This window comes from Anas acuta, chromosome 17 (genome assembly GCF_963932015.1).
Source record: "Anas acuta chromosome 17, bAnaAcu1.1, whole genome shotgun sequence".
Lineage (NCBI taxonomy): Eukaryota > Metazoa > Chordata > Aves > Anseriformes > Anatidae > Anas > Anas acuta.
Window position 1 is genome coordinate 7211075 of NC_088995.1, and position 14483 is coordinate 7225557.

The 14483-nt window shown below is 55.1% G+C and overlaps 1 protein-coding gene across 1 annotated transcript in view; it reads left to right on the forward strand.

The window, feature by feature from the left end:
* SRRM4 (serine/arginine repetitive matrix 4) overlaps window positions 1-14483 on the forward strand; it is a 66727-nt gene that overhangs the window by 7081 nt on the left and 45163 nt on the right. Inside the window, exons 6-10 of the mRNA XM_068653794.1 lie at window positions 3918-4206; window positions 5061-5148; window positions 8448-8625; window positions 11786-11989; window positions 13449-13651. The gene's annotated coding sequence lies outside the window, so the exon portion shown is untranslated. The remainder of the gene's footprint in view (window positions 1-3917; window positions 4207-5060; window positions 5149-8447; window positions 8626-11785; window positions 11990-13448; window positions 13652-14483) is intronic.

Here is a 14483-nt window from a genome sequence, read left to right on the forward strand (position 1 = left end):
AAGAAAATTAGTTCTGCACAACATCTGAACCAAAGGCAGTGGCGAGCCTGCAATCAGCGGGTGGTTTTGCCCAAAGAGGGCAGTGCCGTGCCACGTTCCTCCCCAGCCCTTCTCTCTTCCTAGAAAGTGGCTCCCCCAGCCCTGGCTGTGCCCTGCTCTTCCAGAGAAGGGCTCTCTTCTCTGCAGAGCTCGGTGGAAATAGTGAATATCAAAGATTTCTTAAGGGAAAATCATCGTGGCTCATGAGGAGGCAATTTTTTTTTTTTTTGTATAGTAATTACTTAAAACAAACAACAAACAATCTTGCAAGTAAGCATCACTCAAATGCCTGGTCTGTCTTCTGACAAACTGCTTTTCTCACCAGCTTAGGCAAAAGCATCCCTAACACTGCCCAACTTTAAGTCAGATGTGCTCCTATTTACATTTCTCTTGCCTTGCTGCCTTGACTCATCTGTGATGATGGCTGCAGGCCTTTCTGCTGGAGGATATTTTCCAACCCACCCCTTCCAGCTCCATGGGAGATGTGTTGTCCCCCTTTCTGTCTCCAGTAGCTTTCCCTTTGCACCCACTCTTGAGCTGTTTCTGCAGAGAAATGCTGCTGCAGCATTTCCCACGAGATGGGGCTCCCTCCCTGCCCCTCTGATAGCGGTGCCGTGGGGGACACTGGCACAAGCCTGGCCCCGCAGGCAGGTCCTGTAGTGTTTGTAGGTCCATCCCATATCATGGCCCTTGTGTCCCAAGCAGGGAGCGAGGGGGAAAGGCCAGCTGCCCCCTGCCTCCAAATTCTCGGGTCTCAGTTGTGGCTTGCCTCAGAGAGCAGGATCCAGCCCCGTGCTGCTGATCACTTGCTGCCCGAGTGGGAAGCATGTGCTGCAGAGAGCTGTCATGGGAGGGGAGCAGGGGCTGCTGGGCTGCTGCTGCTCCGCTCTGTAGGAGGGAAGACTTCAAATAGCAATTAGCTAACGTTGCCTTTTGCAGAGAAGCAGCCCTTGCCATGCTGGACAATGGGCTGAAGGAGACAAACAGGGCTTTCTCTAGGGGTTAAGAGCTCTAATTCTGGTTAGATATATTTATGCAGGCTTTTTTCCCTTTCAGAGAGGGAAGATTAAAAAGGCTCTGCCTCCTTTAAATAGACTTGTGTTTCCTTAACCAGCTAGGAGCTCAATTAGGAGCGCTTGCTGTTCCTTTCCACCTAGTGAGACGGTGCCAGCTTTAACTCTTAGCTTCCTTCCAGGGGCACCTGGAGGATCTAGAAACCTGCCCTCGCACTGGCAGCACGGGCTGAGAATAAAGGGTCTGTTTTCCCTTGACAGCGATCAGAAGGACGAAGTTATCTTTTGCTGCTTGCTGGTTTGTGTTATTCTATTAGCCAAGGCATAGCAGCATAAAAGGTAATTTAGTCTGGGTTAATGCAGCACAATGCAAAATTCATTACCCAGCCAGGGCCACGTTCTCCTGCCACCCCCTGCCTGCTGTAATCCCTCAGTGGCCGAATGTCCCTGCTCTGCTCCCGGGGCACGAACTGGGGCACGGGGACAGCTGTGGGCCTTAAACAGCATCCGACAGCGGCTTGCAATGAGTTTAGAGCTGTCTCTGTGCAGGAATAAACGTGGAGCTCCTCTCCCTGTGCCTGCTGCTGGAGTGGAGCGAGCTGTGGGGGTGGTGAAATCCAAGAGGACAGCTCCTGCTGCCCCCCGGGCTGAGCCCTGGGCTGCCCTGCCTGGGTGCTTTCCGCAGTCTGACCATGTCAGGAAGCCACAGCAGCCAGGCGCGAGGTGTAGCTGGTGCTTGGGAGGCCTCCAGCTTTCTGCAAGCAGCCCCGAAGCGGCAGAGGCTGTCTGGTGCAGCAGGTCAGTGGATAACATCCTCTCCGAGAGCTCTCGGAGGGCTCTGAGCATCGCTGGCTCAACGTCAGCGCTGGCACCGTTGCTTCCTGCTGCCTTCGGTGGCTCTCGGTGCCGATGTGAGCAAATGCTGCTGCTGCTCGTGCTCAGTGTGGGAGGGCAGGAGCATCTGGCCCCTACTGCTTTCCTATTAGCCTGCTGCTATGAAGGGCAGAGAGCCATCTGCCCGCAGAGGTTGGGGTCTGTGATATGTGCTAACCCAAGAGGAGAGAACACCGCTCCAGGAAGGCAGAGGGACGGGATGTGAGATCCTCCTTCTCCGAATTCACTGAAATAGGAATTTCCTGCGTGTTGCTTTCCCATTGACCAGAGGGAAACCAACCCACACGATACCAAATCTCCTGACAAAGCCATTTCAGAGCTCGGGACTCGCCATGGGGTGGTGGTCCTGTGCAGCTCCTGTTTGGATGTTTCCTCGTCATCTTAAAGCCAGTGTTGCCAGCTTGGGTCTTGCTTTCACCTCTCGTGCCAAGTTCATGCTGCTTTTGCTGAGCACTTTTACTCCTGAGGACACCTGTGTGATACAGCTGGTTCAGAAAGGGTTTTACGGAGCACAATCATTTATTATGAGCCAGCATTTGCAGAGTAATTCCCTACAAGTAATTAGCTGGGTCACTGGTGCTTGCCTTGGGATCTGTCCAGGGAATCCCAGAACTGCTCAGAGCTGAGAAGTGCCTGCAGCTTGCTGGCCTGCCCAGCGTTACGGGGAGAGCCTGACCTGGCCCACCAGGAAGTAGCCCTGGCCCTTTGCTATGCCTCTTCTCATGACATTTAGACATCATGATCTAAATGCTGCTCTCACTCCTTTTGACAAAATGGTCTGAGTGCAGAGGGCGCGCCCCCAGTCATGTATTTGGTGATATGAAGTCCAAGAGCATCACATTCTGGGTGTTTATAGGGGAAGCAGCTTTCTTCCTTCACCCCTGTAACTTCTTTTGTTCCTTCATGGTGTTAACTAATACGTTGGTTAAGCTGCATGTCAGTCCTTGTTCTTGCTTGCTACAGACGGAGCTGGCTTGTCAGCACTTCTTGCCTCCTTCCTTTTCCCATCGGCTTCAGAGGGCTCGTGTGGAGCTGCTACGCGTTGGTTCCGCAGCAGCATTTTGATTACCTCTCCTACACCGCCACTGTCGGCACGGACCGAGCCATCCAGCAGTCCAGTGAGTGTATTGCTCCTGACAAGCTGTATTTGCCCTGGATAAGTCAGGTAGCATATCTCCAGTTGCAGGTAATAGGCAGGAACGTCCTCTCTGCATCGTCTTTGAAGATTTTCCAGTCTCTGTTTCACCCGAAGGGCCTTCCTTGTCTCTGCTGCTGTAGGATGCAGAAATGCCTGAACTAACTCTGAGCGAGGACGCGTGGAGCCCAGAACAGCAGGGTTGCTTGAAGTGAGGCTCTTGCCCTGGCTAATCCCTCCTCGAAAAACACAAATTATCATCTCAGGCTGCGGGACTTCTTCCCCAGGTCAACTTGTCTTTGGTATCTGGGAGTCGCCCTGGCAGTGTCTGGGCCGTTACCCTCCATGGGGGAGCAGAGACATCAGCCCCTGCTAAACGCCAGCTGACGGTGTACTTTGCTGCCTGCTTTGATGCACAACATTTTCCTAGATCTCTGCATGTCCCGTGGATGGTTTTGTGCCCCTCTTGGCAGGCTGCGATCCCTCCAGCACTGTGTGCAGCTGACTGGGGTGTTCAGAGGGTGGAGAGGAGCTGACAGCAGCTTTCTTTCACCTCCTGCTTTGACATAGTTTGCATTATTGTGGCAAGGTGTTGGTGGCAGGAGCAGTTAGAACACTTTCTGAGCACAACGAAAGGAGATGGAGATCTGAGCTTTGGTTGCATGCATGTTGTCCCTGGCTTCGGTGGGGGCATGCTGCTGCTGTGCCTGGTTTAGCAGGCACGGCACCAGGTCCCTCCTCCTTGGAGGACATTCAGTGTTTTTTTAAAGCCAAAACCATCAGCACAGGTAGGTTCACCCCTCCCATGAACATCTGTCTTTGTGTTCACTTCCCAGGTTGCCAGCATGGGTGGAGAGCTCTGCTGGAGAGCAAGGAGGGAAGCTGCACGCAGTCCCCTGCAAACGCTGTAAAGAGCGGTCAGAGGTCCCCCTATCAACTGCAGCCCAGCTGCAGCAAGACAGCCTGCTCCCAATGGCCTTGGCTCCCGCAGATGCACGAGAACCAGGCTGGCTGTGTGCTCCAGGTGGAGGAACAAAGGAGCCTTTCATCTGCTCCTGCAGAGCAGGCTGGTGGCCAACCCCTGTGTGGTGCCTGGTTCCCTCTGCTGCAGCAGGGAGGTGGGAGGTGAGTGATGAACCTGGCAAAAACCGACTGTGCTGTCCCCAGGGGTCAGCCTAGGGTGGAAAAATGGTTGGGTGGGCTGCTCCAGCGCTGCCTGCTGGGCTCAAACCTGCTTGGGAGGAGCTGGGGCTGCAGCTGGGGAGAAGTGGGGAGGTGGTGGCTTTCCAAGAGCTGCCCCTGTCCCCGTGCCCCTGAATGAACGTGGGATCAGAGGGTTTGAAACCCAGCTCTGTAGCTTCGAGCCCTGCTCTGGCTCCTCGCAGCACTCCTGGTGTCCCGAGCAGCAGGAATGGGCCCTGCTGCTTCTGTTAGCCATCAGATTGCTGCTGCATGTTCCTCCGTCAGCGTGTGGGCTTGCTGGGCAGCCCTGGGGACGCGCTGTAATTTGGGGTCCCTAAGAGAGAGGCGTTCCCGTGAGACACATTAAAGCCAGCTGCTTTCTCAAGTGCTCCCTTGGGCTGCACACCCTTTGTGGTGCCCTTGGGCATACGAGCCTGAATCCGGGCCCTTCCCTTGTCCTTCACAAGGTCTCCTTCACTCCTGCATTTACACCCTCGCTTCCTCCTGCTGCAGCAGCATCCTGCCGTGTTGCTGTCTCAGCTGTGCTGCCTCCTACCCGCCTGCTCTGCCAGGGCCCAGGCTGTGCTGGGGTGGCCTCCCCTCCGCTCCCTGCCCACCGTGCCATGCAGGAGAGCCCAAAGTGGCCGTGCTGGTCATCCAATTTGTTTTGGTTCACGTTACAGTTGAGGATAAAGTTGCAGATATTTCTGTGCAGAGATAGGATCTCGCCAGCCAGCCCTTCTTTAATAAGATCCCAGGCAGTCGAGGTACCTGATTACCTTATCTCCCCTCTGCAGATGTACGTTACCCACCCCTCTCACCCTGAAAGCGAACCAGCCTGGGAGAAAGCAGCAGCAACTCAGCCTTCTCCAGCCCTGCAGGCAAGTTGTAAAGCAGAAAGAACAGAGAGGGAAGCTGGCTTCCCACCCAGCCGCCCGCGTGGAGCGGATGCCGTGTGCTGTTTCTGCACAAGCTTCCCTTTTCCTCTCCCCTCTCCTCACGCTGGTGCTCATCCTTGCAGCTCCTTGCTGCAGGGGGAGGCTGTGGTGTGGCTGACTCATGCTGCTGGCGTGATGAGAGCCCCACGCGCGGGTTCCCTGCGGCACCTCTTTGCTCTCTGGCTTTGCTCTGGTAGAAGCTAAAGCTCCATTTCTAGTTCATAAATAAAAAGGGGGAGATAGATGTTAAAACAGGGCACGAACACCAGGCCGTCCATGCTTCTGCAGCTTTCAGGGCCTCCGGGAAGCTCTTTGGTGCAAAGATGCACGAGTGCTGGCGCTGGGCTCAGGCAGGGGCTGGAGCAGCCATGAACCAACACTCGCACACAGATGCTGGAGTGAGGATTGTTTCATCAAATGGCCAAAAAGCTGCTGGTGGCCAGAGTGGCCACTGGGAGCAGACAATGTAGAAAAATAAGCAGAAAATGTAAGTGGGGTGGGGAGCTGGAACAGCAGCTCATCCACTACAGAGCCTGGGAGATGTCGAAATCGCGAAGGGGAGTGAAAAGATGTGAAGAGAAACTTCAGAGGGATTTCTAGCAGTGAGGAGGAGGGACTGAGTTTCAGAAAAGAAAAGAGAAAAAAGCCCTTGCAGTGCGATTGGAATGGGAGAAGCAGAGTGAGTGGTGTTATCTGGAGAAGGGCTGACGCCGTGCCCACGTGGAGGTGAACGTGCACCAATCTGTTCCCACTCCTGCAGCAGCCGAGGGTCGAGTCAGAAGCCTTCGGGAGGCGTGGGCGGCTCGGGGCAGGCAGATGGCCTGGTTTCAGCTGGAATAGAGTTAATTTTCCTCCTAAAAATGGGTTAAACCACAACAGCAGGTTCCCTCGCCTCCTGCCCCGGGGCTGTGGAGGAGAGGAGCTCTGCGGGTCCCACACGCTGAACCCGGAGCTGCCGGGCAGTGCAGGCACTGAGCTGCTCTCCCGTCTTGGAGAATGGTCAATGAAGGTTTTATGGGAGGTTAGGTAATGATTGACCTTGCAGGAACGGGCCTTATTAAAACACGGGGGCAGCTTATCTTGCAGCCAGGTCAGGCTGTGTTGATGGTATCGCTGCTGTCAGAAATTTATACTTCCCTCCGGTCAGGAAGTCTTCAGCTCTGCCTCGTCGTGCCCCAGCTGCAGACGCAGACCTGGGTCTGGGCTGTTTTCCTGCGGGGCATCTCCCCCTCCATCAGCCAGCCTGAGCTCACACCAGCACAGGGCTGGCTCCCAAAGCCCTCGTGGCTCTGCCCACGGACGTTCAGCCAGAACCACCCCATCTGCCTGAACCGGCGGAGCCCCGAGCCCCCAGACCCCGCTGGCTGCACGCAGCAGCTGCAGGGAGGAGAGGCAGGGCTCTCTGCGATCCTCTGAGCCATGCAGATGAACCCACACCTAATTGCTTTTAAAAATTGCCTGTTGCCATGACGACTCCACAAGCGAGATGCACTCCAGTGCTGCCTCTCCGCTCCCAGGTCTTGCGTCGCCACCAGGAAGCCGTGTGTGTACCTGTGGACGTACACACGTCTCTCTCCCAGCTTTCAGAGGTGGTTTATAATCCCCTTGGAGCGTGAGCAGAATCCCTTCTGAGCCGGGGAAGGGGTTACTTGAAAGGTCTCATAATAAGGTTAAGGAAAGGCCAGCAGGCGCTCACCCTGCTGCTGAGCTCTTCACTAGCTAAATTTAGTCACTTGAGTCATTACTGAGTCAGCAAATTGGGGGCAGGAAATCTTGATTTCGCTCTTCTTCCTTTTTCATCAGCAATACACCCGAGGCAGGCTCTAAGGCTGGTTTCTCTTCTAATCCAGCACGTTACCTGCCCGCGGTGCTTTCCCCTGGAGCATCCTTGAGCCTGTCCAGAAGAAGAGCTCCTTTCTCCTCTGCTGCAGCCACCTGCCCTGACAAGTGGCATGTCCTCAGGGAAGCGGCGTCGTTTCCAATCTGAGATGAGGAAAGCTGGGTCCAGTTTGGTTTGTTTCTTGCTGTAGTTGCTGGGCTGGGGGCAGGTATTGCATCCCCTGGAGCTGCTTGGAGAGGAGTGAAACCCCATCCAGCTGCTCTTCTTCCAGCTCTCCGTGCCTGGAGTGCCACAGCAGAGCTAGCAGCAGCAGGAGAGCTCTGAAAACCCCTTGTGAGTGCTAAAATAAGCAGCAGCAGGAGATCCAGACTTTCCATAGCTGCCCTGCGCCATGCCCAAGCCTTGCCCAGGCTGGCCCGTCCCTGCGCTGCGCTGCTCGGCATGCGAGCTGACCAGAGCTCACCCAGCACGGACGTGACCTGGGAGGTAGGTGCCTGCAGCCAGCTGGCTCTTTCCATGGGACCTGCAGGCTTCGAGGTCACCAGGAGACTGTGACAGGGCAGGATCAGAGCTCTGTGCCTGGTGGGACCCTGTCCTGGGCTGCAGCAGGTCAGCAGCTTATCCACGGCTGCCTCTGGAAAGCAAATGCTGGAAGCGGAGCCCCTGTTGCTAGCTGATGGTATCAGTTCGTGTTAGGTCCCACTGAGTGTGTTTTTACATAATTTGTTTCCCAGAATGAAGTGTTTTACAAATGCAGCATTTAATCACCTTGTAAAAAGGGATGAAAAAACTACCTCCTCCCCCTGGGGCTAGCAAACAGCTAAAAGGGAATCTGGAAAAGAGAGCCGTGTGTGGTGCTAGCTGGGCTGCAAAGCCCAGGCCGGCTGGTGTTGGTGCCTGCAGACAGCAAAGGGTTGGGCAGGGGGAATTCAGAGGGTCAAAGAGAAGAGCCCCTGCTGAAAATAGTGTGATCCAAGTGGAGCTGCCCCCAGCTTCTTGCACAGGAGCTGGAGCCGCTCCCATCGCTTCAGCACACCGAGTCCCTTCTCGGGGGCTGTGATACCTTGCAGGGTGGAGGCAGTGTGGGTGCTGTGAGCCCAAAGCTCTGTAATGGTCCCCAAAAAATAGCTCTTCCCTTGGGCCCTGGTGCTCCCCTCACTTCTGTTTCTGGTGGAGGCCCCCCAGACTTGCCTATAGAAGTGTCTTCTCTTCCCCAGCTGAGGGTGGAGATAAATAACTGGCCCCTGGAGATAAATCAGTGGCTTGCTGGACAGTGAAGGGCGAAGCGAGCAGCGGGCGCTCCGTGCCCTGGTTTGGATGATGGTGCGGGGACACCGTGTGCTGCATCCTGCATAGGGCTGGTGAGCTGCCACTCTGACTGTCATTTCTGTTTTGTTCACAGCAAGCAGAGGATGAAAAATCAGAGTAATGGCCGAGGAGACGATATCCACTTGACTTTTCTTGCCCACGGCATGAGTGATTAATCTATCGAAGGCATTGCAGCGGAGTGAGACCACAAGGTTAGGCAGCCCGAAGCCTACGTGCTCCAGGAGCTGAGGATGCTGCTGGACCGGCAGCCACAAGGTGAGTTCCTCCTCCCCTCGCCCTGCTCTGCCTTTGATCTGCTTCCAGGAGGGGAATTTTGTTCCCCTTTCCGAGCTGGTTCAGCCCAGGCTGGCAGAGCAGCAGGAGCCCTGCTGTAACTAATGAGATGTTTGCTGCTCGCTGCCTGACACTGCGGTAGGTACTCTGTGCTGTCTGAGACCTGTGATGATAAACCAAGCCTCCCGGAGGTGCAGTGCCTTCCCTCTGGTACGGGACTGTTGTCTGCTCGCTCTTATCCGATGGGATCTCTCCTCCGAGCTCTGCTTAAGCCTCTTCTGCAGCGCATGGAGCCACCGAGGTCTGAGAAGCGGTGTAAACCCAGAGCAGATCTGCCTGCCAGCAGTCTGCTCCGGGGGCAGAGCGGGGCTGTGTGCCCGCAGTGGGGCTGCTGGATGTTCGTGGGGAAGGTCTGCGCTTTGCACTGTGGCTCTGGCAGATGCTGGAGGGGATTTTCCTACCAGACCAACGTGATTCCCATCCTCACTGCCCAAGAACTGAGAACTCCCTGCTCGGAGCCAGCGCTGCCCCTTGTCTGCCCGTAGCTGTTTGGTGCCAGAGGTAACAAGCAGCTTGCAAGGACGCTTTTCTCACTGGCTGGTGGTGCCTGTTTATTAAAGGCCCCTGTAAAGGAAAGGAAACACGATCTTGGCCTCCCTGCCTGGGAGCACGACCTTCCTGGGGCTCGGACACGTGTTGCTGGCGGGGGAGATGTTCTCTGCACACCTCGGTCTGAGATGCCACCGAGGGTGGGCAGCGCAGCGCAGACTGATCAGGGGACGGGTGTCTGCCTCTCCCCTGTTATTTATTATGCTGTAAAAGCCAAGGTAATGTACATCAATAAATGCTGCGAGGGGTTTCATGCGTGTCAGCTGTGCATATTTTATGGAGCAGACGCTCTTGCAAGACAACAGGCTCCGTGAGTGAGAGGCTGGTGTGATTAATGCCGCAGCCTTCAGCCGGCTGCTCTTTCACTTTGCTGCAATGCCAGGCTGATTGCCCAGAGTGCTCCATAAATGTGTGGTGGCAGGGAGCTTGGGAGAGGGGAAGGGGCCAGGAGAAAAGGCTCCGTGCCTCCTCTTGGGCTGCAAATGCCATCCCCCGGGGAGGTGGGGAGCATCGTGGGGCTGTTTGGAGGAGACGCAGTAGGATGCGTGGGTGCCTCCATGCACTGTGCTTCTGGCACCTCCTGAGCTGGCCAGGTGGCTTCAGCCACGTGTGGCAGTGTCAAAGATGCTGATGGGAGATGTTCCTCCACCTCCTGTGAGATGTGCAGCCAGGTGAGAGGGGTCGACCCCACAAAGCCTTATGGCCATGCGGCCCGCTCATGGGGAAAGCTTTGGCAGGTGGTGACAAGGTGGACATCAAACTTGGCTGAATCAGGAGACACAAATCCTGGTGTCTGGGATTAGTGCAAGTAATTTGTTTTAGAGACAGTCAAATCCCTTTCCTGTAGGTACCTGCCTTTCACAGGAGATATTCTTCATCTCCAGGAGAGTTGCTCTGGTTGAATGGATCCAGCCCCTGTGGGGAGACGGTCTCCGTAGCTGCTAATCACTGGGTTTTGGGATTTCTTTTTCCTAACGCTTGTAGGTGATTTGTTTCCTCCTCCTCCTTCCTTTTGTCTTTGTGCAACATCACAGATCTGGGAAGGGCCGTCTGCTGGTTTGATTAATGGCCCCTTTCTGAAAAAGCAGCAGAGACAAATGTCCTTCTGAGCATCGCAAAGAGAAATGGGGAAACCGGCTGGCTAATCTTCAGCCATTATTTTGGAACCCAAACTCCTTCCCAGTATCAATTTAGCTATTATTTCACAACCTAATTAATCCTCGCTCAGGCAGCTCCAAGGGACTGGTGTTTAGATAATTAACAGCCCAAGGATTACCAAAAGTCTTGCTTTTGGATCCTGTTACTGCGCTTGCCTTCGAGGACACTCATGTTATCGTTCTGCTTACCAACTCCTTTCATCAATCCGTCTATTTTTTTTTTTGACAATTAAGATCAAATAATTAGCCGTGGTGGATTTTGCTTGCTTCCAGCTCAGTTCCAGTTTTGATATTTAAAAAAAAAATAAAATAAAAGCACAGCTGAAGAACATTCGGTGATTTTGCAGCTGATTAGAGCCAAGCAGGGCACGTCACTGCTTTTACCACCAGTACCTGGAGAAAGGAGGTCCTGTGTCACTGAAAAGCTGAGCGAGAGGTAGGAGAAAGATCCTAAAAGGAGAGGGATGGGATCCTCCCACCCCGTTCCCTGCGGAGTCTCCTCTTGGCCCCTCCAGGGCCACCACCGCCCCGGGTGGCTGTGTGTCCCCGAGCTGCCAGGTGTGCTGGAGAGCTCTGCACAGCAAAGCGGAGGCCATGCTGCAGAGCAAGGCCGTGCTTAATGGACTTGAACTGCAGCAACAGATGATGGTGCCAAAGCCTTCGAGCGCTGCAATTCTTCATTAATTAGCCTGGAGTTCGCTTGCCCTCCTCTGAGGTCAGAGGAGCTGGCGTGGAGCTTGGCCTCCCAACCCTTTTTCCCAATGAGGTGAAACTGGAAGGGTTTTTAGTCTTGACTTGGGGCTGAACTTGGCTCAAGGGCTGCTCTGCTGGGCTTGGGTGGGTGGCTGGAGCTGTCCCTTCTGCTCCACACTGGGGACGGTGCTGTGTGACTGCAGCATTTAGGTCTCCCTGGGCTTGGGGCACAGGGCTTGCTGTCGGTAAGAAGTGCTGCAGAAGCAGTGCACCTGGAAGGAAACGAAGAAACCTTCCCTCTGCTTCAGTGAGGGAAAAGACTCACAAAAGGAGACACCAGGAACTCCCCGCAGCACTAAATGGGGATTGCAGAGCTGACCCTGACTGCTGCCAGCACGGTAAGGACAAAGGAGGAGGAACGGGGCAGAGGAGAGGCATCAGATGAATCGTTGCAGCCCTTCCCACCTAGGACACGGGCTGAGCTGCATCCCAAATGCTTTGGGGGCACTGGGGAATACCTGCCACCTCAGGCAGCTTGATGAAGAGAAGCTCTCAGCTTGCCATCAGTCATACGCTGGGTTTTTAGCTCCTTAAACGTTAGAGATTTCTTGAACGCAGGCTTGGCTTGCAAGCTTAATGTTTGCAGCTGTACTAAAGCAATCAATGTGTCCTTCTCTTGGCAGGATCTCGGGCCGTTTCCTTGGATCCCGAACTACCGATGCCCCTTCTTGGCACCCAGCTCACCCCGTGACACCCGCTGCTGTCCCCGTGCCAGCGAGGGGAGATTCCCAACCAAACCCTCACGGCGTCAGGAAGCAAAGAGGATTTTCAGCCCTCCCACCTAGCCGTGGGTCGGATGGCAGCTCCGTGTGCCCACCTCTGGCCAGGTGGGTGCTGTGGGTGCTGTGTTCCTCCCAAACGGGTCCTGTGCACGGCGCTCACCCAGCACAGCGTGTGCTTCGCCTCCTCCGTGCCTCTGCCTCTCCCGTGGCCCTGGGCTTTGTAGTGCAGAGCACCAGGGAGGGGAACTGTGCTGGTCGGGGTGCCTTCTGTGAGACAGCTCCTGCTTCTTCTTCCTGAACTGTTGTCTCAGGAAAAATGTCTCTTTTAACTGATCAAAGCCTCTCTGCTGGTCCTGGTCGTAATTGCTCCTTTTAGGAGATTCCTGCCTGCAGACAGACTTTGCTAACTTGCCTCAGAAAAGCTGCTGGTGACACGGGGAGTTTTCATCTTAAATTTCAAAGAGAAGAAACTTGGTCTCAGCCTTCTCTCCAGTTAAACAGAGGTCTCTGGCTGAAATCCTCGCTGTTCTTCTGGCTCTACAGAGCTGGTGGATGTCTGGAAGCCTCCTGCAGGCCTGGCTAGTTAGCAGAGGACCATTGGTCCCTGGTTGGGGATCAGCCCCATGTCCACCAGCACCATTGCTGTGGCCGAAGCCTGCTTTGGGTAGGCTGTAGGGCAAGTTCTGCCTGCTGAAATGGGGCTCATGTTTGTCCTGTTCTCCTCGACTTTCTCCTGCACTGCCTCATGGGGTCTGCTCACCCACGTGCTGCTCAGCGGGCTTTGGAGCCCTGCTTTGGAGGGCAGGGAGCGCTGTCTGTTGTGAGGAGGGGATCTAAATCTGCTCTTTAAGAGCATCTTCCCTTCCCAGGGCAGAAACTGCCCCCGTCCCTGAGCCTGTACCATCTCTGCTCAGAGTGGCACAAGGAGATGCAGCGGCTCTGCTGCCTTTCAGCTGCTAGATGTGGGCACGGGCTTGCTCCTAGCTTCCAGCAGAAAGAAACAATTCCTGCTCAGCTGTTTGAAGTAAGCAGCTTGTGGTTGTGTCTGGTAAATCTCTGCAGGCAAAACTCCTTGGTCTAGCACTTTGACTCCTGATTAAGTGCTTGCAGTGACGGCAGCTTGCCCTGCCTCCAGAAAAATTGTCCTTTCACCTATGCAGGCTCTCGCTTCCTTTGTAATGCCGTGGTTTAAGGAGAGCCCTATGAAGTCTTGGCTCTGATAAAACCGAGAAAAGCAATTCTCCCTCTCCCCTGCTCTGTGAATAAAGTTCTCCAGAGCCCCTGGAGCCCTGGCTTCTTGGAAAGGAGGGGCTGTGGGAAGAGGGCTGCCCAGCAGGGAGGACGCTGTCTCCTCTCAACAGCAATGGAAGGGAGCAGCAGCTCCCCAGGGAGAGCAGAGGGGCTGATGGAAGCATCGCTCGTGAGCTGAGGGTGGCTGCTGAGCCATGACCCTGGCACATGCACCCTGGAGAGGTTGGTTTGGGGATGGCTGAGATGATTTTTTGGGGGAGAGACGTTCTTGTTGGTCTGGGTTTTAATGACTTGCCCCAATATTCTCTTTCAGCTGGACCAAGCATCTTCCTCTCCCGTGCTGACCCTTGCCGTGAGGTTGTGCGTGGAGAAATGTGCCAAAACGCCCCGTTGCCGTGGGAACCAAGGCCAAGAGAGGAGCGGGCAGCTTCTGCTAATTGCCACAGCTCCTCGACCTCAGCTGCAAACCCCGCTACACGAAACCACCCCATGGAGCTCCAGCCCCATCCAGCCCAGGTACGCGCTGCCTGCAAACCGAGGGAGCGTGGGGGAGCCAGGCTTTCCTTTTCCCCTGCATCTCCGTGCTGTCACGGCCTGCCCGGGGATAAAAGTCCGAATTCATGGCTCTGGCATCCCTGCAACCCCTGTCGCCCTGCTCACGCACGTGTGCCTGCGCGTTTGGGTTGCAAAGCAAGGCTGCAGCGAGATGCTGCATTGCCCCAGCCCTGCTCCCCGGGCTGGCCTGGCTTTATCTCCTTCCAATTAAATAAGCACAGATAGCGGGTTTAATAAGGCCCCGCGTATGAGAGCTTACTGATGATTCCATTTCCAACGTGTCGGGAATTACGAGGCAGCCTGCGAAGCAGAGGTGAGTGGGGACAGGCTTGGCAGCTAATTACTGTCCCCCGTGTCCCCCCGTGCTGCCACTGCAGCCGGCCGGGCCCCTGATTGCTCCCTGTACCTGACTGCATTTTGGTGCTGGTTGTGGCTAATTTGCAGATCTCGCCCGGCACTCAGCTGTTACTGCTTCTCTGTCCCCTCCCCACACTCCTCTTCACCTCCCCCTCCTCGTTCCTCTTCACATTTATTAATGAAAACCTTATCTGTCTGTGCAGATAATGCCAGAAATAATTAGTACTCACCGAGGTCTGTCAGGCTCCTCTCCTCTCCCACCGCCCCCACCCCGTCCTCCTTCCTATTTATGGTTTCCCTTGCTGTTTGGCCAGGGCTGGGGCTGCTTCTTGGCTTTTGAAACCTTCCTCGCCCTGTGCAGCTTCGTTTCTTTCTCTTTCAAAGTTTTCTTTGCTCAGGGCAAACCTGGTGCACGTGGGAAACTGCAGCCAGATAC